We start from the raw sequence: 5,616 nt of genomic DNA, 5'->3' as shown, positions 1-5,616 counted from the left end.
AACCAGGTTGTTTCGTGGCTTCCGTCTGTCCTTGGCTCACGGCACCCTACTCAGAGGACCATGCTTGTTCCTTTGTACTATGGCCATACTCATTGCTCACATAGATTATGGCTCTAGTTTTAGCTGTGTGAACAGAGAGACATGTCGGATGCAGGACTGTGAATGATTTTTTTTTAAGGAGTGGAAGTAGTAGTACCAAGGAGGCTTCCTTCTATGCAAACAGCTTTAAGACTGCTGGCCTGGTTCTGAGCATCTTAAAGCCATCCTTAATAATCAATTAGCTGATCTGTTCAGCAAAAGCAATGGAGTAAGGAGGATTTCATGCGCAGCTGATGGGAGGTAGCCTTTGACAGGGATAACGTATTCTGACATTCAGCAACTCTAGCACCTGTCTTCTGCATGTCTGAGGATGAAAAGACCTAGTGCAATTAATTTTCTAACCCTTTGGCTCCTCTCACAGCCTTCTAAGTTTAAGCCTGCCCTCTGACAGCCTTCAAGTCCATTCTGCCATGACATTAAGGAAGCAGTATTTTTTGGTTTTAACTTGCGTGTTACTACACCTTTGCTTTAACAAAAGGGTAGTGCACATCAGTACTACAAGAACTGCAACAAGGAGAATTTAATACATCTGTTGTCTAGAGAATGCACAAGAACCAAAGCCTGTTACAGATTCTTCTAGAGTAGTAGCTCTCTCTGGCTTCCTCTTGCACCGTCTTTCGGCAATGCAGAGCAGAAGCTGGCCTCTTTGGCTTAGCGTGTTAAATTTTAAGCTTGCCCAGTCAGGAATTGGGCATGCGTGCAAGTCTAAACTGATGGCTTGGGCACGTACAACTGAGGCAGGAGACAAGCAGAAAAGTCATGCTGATAGATCATTTGACAATTCACTGAGAAATCCCAGCTACTACAGCCACTTTGCAGGATTTCCACAGGTAACAAGGTTTCCGTCCCCATTTCCTGCAAAACAAACCCCAGATAGTTAGAAAACACCTGACTTCTCTCTTTGTCCTAGCTGTTAAATACTACAAAAAAAAAAAAAAAAAAAAAAAAAAAAAAAAAAAAAGGAATGAGAGGAGATATAAAAGTCAGCTCAGAAGCTACATTTGAATGGATTTTTAGAATTACACCAAGATAGTTATTTATTTTTTTATTAACTATCCATTTAGCAGTAGCCTCCGGAGCTACCAAGCAAAGGAATCCTAAAGATGAAGGCAGCAGCCATGATGCCACCTGAGCCTTCCGCATTCACGTGGCTTCATTTTTTCATCTCTATGCCATAGAGATCATTACGCTTCTGGCTCAAAACAGGGATTTGTTGACAGATTTCTGCAAGCTTCTTCAGATCTACAGGGAGAAGAGAGAGCTATTAGAACACAGTCAGAAAGGCCTGGAAAGTGCACAGCTTGCTCTGAGCAAGGCAGGAAATGAGCAGCTTTCACAAAGAATGTTCCTGTTGGTCACCATGACTAGGGAGCCAGGCAGAACAAAGCCTGAACTTTGCTCTTGCCTAAGGCAGCAGCTGCCTTACAAGGGAGGAGACTGGAATAGTCTGGCCTCGCTGCTGCTCTTCTTGTTTTATGCTAGCAGAGACAGGGAAGGGAAGGCTGCATCATATGTACCTGTGTGGGGACAGACAAGCCCAAGACCCCCAGCTCTTAGGCTCATGACCCTTACTCAGGAGAGGAATAGAGTAGGAAAAAACCTACTAGCTTACCCATATCTGCGTACAGACCTGCTTCTTCGGTGCCAGCTTTGGCTATGACTTCACCCCTGCACAACTGAGGACGTTTGTTCAGAGCATTAACACAGAGGTACCAAGGCCGCAATCCAGTTGCTGTTGCTTGTGTAAGAGCGAGCCTACCCTTTGAGAGCTGGGGCTATAGAGGCAGGGCTGACCTAAAACCAGCATCCTAATTCCTCTCTCTTGAATGATAGAAATAGCTTCCAAGTTTTCATGTGACATATGCATGCTTAAGTATGCTTCTGACGCTCAAGAAGCATGAACCAAATATGAGAACCAGTGCACGTGACCATGGAATATAACTTAAGGGGAAAGAAACATCTCCAGCAAGTAAGGACTAAACCTTTCCCATTTCAGATCCTACTGGCTTTTAACAGGAGTACACTTTATACTCTGCGTGAGCTACCAAATGCCATCAAGGCTCCACCAGGAAGAACATCCTTGCTATCACCACGTGAAGTTAAAAGCTCTTGACATAGCTAAAAAGGTTTTACTTACTTTGCAACTGTCTAGAAGAATGAGTGGAATTTTTTATTTGGAAGAAAAAGAGTTGACTGAAGACTCTGTTACTTTTACCCAGGGCCACTCAAGCGCAGAGCAGAAAGTTACTGCTGCTTTAGTCAGAATGTGTCTTGTCTAGTTGAAGATATTCTTGTTCCTTCTTGTGCCAAAGCAGGGTTGTTCTTTGAGGAAGTTAAACGGTTTCGTGCAAAGTTTAACATGAGTTTGCTCTGCACAGACGATTATCACAGTTCATAGTATATAATGGAACAAATTTCAGGGACAATTCGAGAAGGTCAGCAGCTTAACCAATACTTAATGCTACTAAAGTAGTTTCTGTGCTTCCAACAAGAATACACATTGTTAAACTATTTTTTTTAATTAGCCAGTAAAACAAAAAAAAGCCCCCTAAAACTCCTAAAAATAAGAAAAAAGGATGATTTTGAAAATGTCAGCTTACTGCTCCCTTGTCTGATTTTGTCGCTTAAGAACATGAAATTCATCTGTCCGCTGCTTTTGCTACGTGAAAAAACTCTTAGAGAGCAAGGGCCTATATCAAATACTGTTAAATGGGGGACTTCATAAAAAAAATAAAATAAAATAAAAAAAAGAAAAAGAAAAGAGTTCCCAAAAGTTTTTTAGCTTTTTAAAAAGACTTAAGACACTTTTAGGAGTGGGTGGAAATGTGAGACTGAACTGTGACTGTCAAGTAAAACACTTTTTAACCAAGAAAAGATTATTTTTTTCTGAACTCACCACGGATTTACTACAGTGCTGTGTCCCCAAGCAACGTCGGATGCTTTTTCATCTCTAGCAGGAGATGCAGTAGCTACATAGACTTGATTATCAACAGCTCTGTGTTTACAGAAACATAGGGGAGAAGGAAACATCAGTGGACTTTTCTTCTCTCTTTTTTTTTTTTTTTTCCCTATACCACCACTTAACTAAGCAGAAGAGAAAGAAGTCATGCTGAAGGAGTAAGCAATGCCTCCTTCTGCAGAGTAGCCAAAACCATTAATGACAAAGGTCAGAGAAAAATCAGAAAGCTTGGAAAGAGAAGTCTCTACTACCTGCCCCCAGAGTTAGGGTTAGCATGAATTACCCATTTGTTCAGTATGTAGCGAAGGTGACTGAAGCTGACCAAATGAAGACCTTTGACTTAATTTACGGCTTAAGAAAAGAATCCTACATCCAGGAGTCTTGGGGTCTGTTTCTATCTTCAGTTAGAGCAGTTCTTAACTGGTTACGGCTGGCTCCTGCCTCTTCTCTCTAGAAGTGGGTGTGTGAATGGTGCTCAGAGCAGTACAGGGAAAAGGTCCTTGTAAGGGTACAGCGGTGGGCAGAGGAGCTGACAGGAGTGAAGGATAAGCATCTCCTGCTTTCCTCCTTGACAGCAAGATTTGGTGTCAAGCAGAGCAAGGCTGAGGAACAGCGGGGTGACAGCAGGGTGACTTTGCAGCACTCCCTACTCTGCATAACATGGGTTAAAATACAAGAATTCCGTTCTATATGCTAAAACCCCCTATGGAACAAGGGTATAAGCAGGTAACTCAGTCCTTACCATCCCCTTTGCAGTAGCTCCCAATGAGCTGGTCCTGTTGTTAGATTAAAAGCCCCTGGATATATCAACAGCTGGTAACCTTTGTTAAAAGAAAATTAGAACCCAACCATCATCAAGTGGAAAATGGTTTACCCTACAGCCACCCTTCACGCTGGGGGTCAAGGCAAGCTTTCTTTCAGTGTTTATTGCCTGACCTGTGTCCACAAAGGAAGAAAATTTAGCCTCTCCTTGCATGGTACTGATGATTATTTATGTCAGCAGAGCCCTACGATATGATGGCAAGTGTGGGGCCATGCAAACTTCATCCATCTCTACTGTTCCATCAGCAGAGGCACAGCAGGACACACTCCTTACTCAAGGAGAGGAGATACTTGTTTGAATAATGAGGACTCAGACACAAGCTGCATTTTGTATTATTTGTGTCATTAGAGTGCCTGATCATGCACAGATTACTCAGTATGTACCACCCTGAAACAGCCTTGCATAGTCCAGGCCTTCAGGCTAGCCCTGCTCCACTTTGTTAGGTGACCCAGTCTCACCTTTCTGTCCACAGACTTAAGCCAGCTCAGCAAATCTGATATCATAGCAGATGCCCAGGCCCACTGTACAGTATGCTGTTCTCAAAACACAAGAGACAACAGTCATATTGCTGCCAGAAGTACACAGAATTAATCACAAGCTTCCCTGCAGCCATCCTGCCAGCCGTTAATTAACATGCGTCACAGCAACAAGAGGAGGTATATTTACATGTGTCTCCTTATCTGCAGCAAGCACTGGCTATTTGAGGGCGAGAATTCATTCATCATAAGGGCATGTCCACAAAATTACGTCATACGAGGTCTTCGTGTAATGTTGCATTTCTCTCTCATGTAGCCACAAGCTTTCCAGTGACGAGCAAAGAAAAAGAGACCACTCACTGCTCTGCATGAACTAAAGAGACTACAATTATGTGCTTTCTTACAGTGTGCACGTTCGGAGGAGCAGGAAGTGGCCACGGAGCTGAGACTCTTAGGAGAGTTCAGTTATGGGGCATGACAGTTATGGGGCACTGAAGACAGAGTGATAGGTGTGTTACATCTTTATCAGACATAGTTGATGCAAGAGTGTTGAAATGGTGTTTAATAGTTAATTGTCTCCGTGACTGTATCAGCTTCATGTGAAGCAACATGCTAGTGTAGCTGTTTGCTCTATGTAAAACACAGCCTGGAAAACAATATAAACACTCTTCACCTAGATGTCATTTCTATCAAAAGAAAGAAAAACACAGTAAGTACTCAATTAGAAATCAACAAAGCCTTGTTTGGTAATGGAAGCACCATGATGCGTACTTCATCCTTTTCTACTCTTCTGTCCTTTTTCAATCTCATCACCCTTGTAAAGAGTTTTAGAAGTAATTTGCACACTTGGAACAAACTTAAAACTCTATTGGTCATAGAGGTCAAATGCCTACTATCAATCCAACAACCTAAAAATCCCTAAAACAACCGTTCCAAGACTGTCTGTAGCATCAAATTGGCAGTGTTCCTTAGAGAAGGCTTGTCTTATACCCACGAGTATCAAACACAGAGGAAGCACTCCCTGGACTCAGAGTCTCAGACTCTTTGAACTGGATCTTCCCAGAAACATTTATGTCAAACAAATGAAGCTGTAGTGAGAGGGTTATTAATAACAATTAATAGCAATTTCTCTGCTTGCTATTGGAGCCTCTTTATGTTAGAGCCATGTATTTTCTAGTCTGCTTCCTCTAGACTGCTCTCTTGCCAGGATCCCAGCTGACCATTGCTGAAGACCGAGATCATCTTTAGGAGATCTCACA

At 42.5% G+C, this 5,616-nt stretch overlaps 1 long non-coding RNA gene across 11 annotated transcripts in view; it reads right to left on the bottom strand.

Moving 5' to 3' along the window:
* Nucleotides 1–1,129: 1,129 nt before the first annotated feature.
* The window catches only part of LOC134151451 (uncharacterized), a 154,911-nt gene continuing 150,424 nt past the window's right edge, over nucleotides 1,130–5,616 (bottom strand). For 8 of the 11 annotated variants that reach the window (XR_009960863.1, XR_009960865.1, XR_009960844.1 and 5 more), the window contains 5 exons: nucleotides 4,340–4,680; nucleotides 3,801–3,879; nucleotides 2,996–3,094; nucleotides 2,237–2,469; nucleotides 1,130–1,341 (listed from right to left, as the gene is read on the bottom strand). This is a non-coding gene — a long non-coding RNA (uncharacterized LOC134151451). The remainder of the gene's footprint in view (nucleotides 1,342–2,236; nucleotides 2,470–2,995; nucleotides 3,095–3,800; nucleotides 3,880–4,339; nucleotides 4,681–5,616) is intronic. The other 3 variants (XR_009960845.1, XR_009960860.1, XR_009960864.1) reach the window with 3 other exon arrangements.

The sequence above is a fragment of the Rhea pennata genome, chromosome 1 (genome assembly GCF_028389875.1).
Source record: "Rhea pennata isolate bPtePen1 chromosome 1, bPtePen1.pri, whole genome shotgun sequence".
Classification (NCBI taxonomy): domain Eukaryota; kingdom Metazoa; phylum Chordata; class Aves; order Rheiformes; family Rheidae; genus Rhea; species Rhea pennata.
The sequence above is the reverse complement of the archived record's forward strand: the minus strand, read 5'-3'. Positions and strand labels throughout refer to the sequence as shown.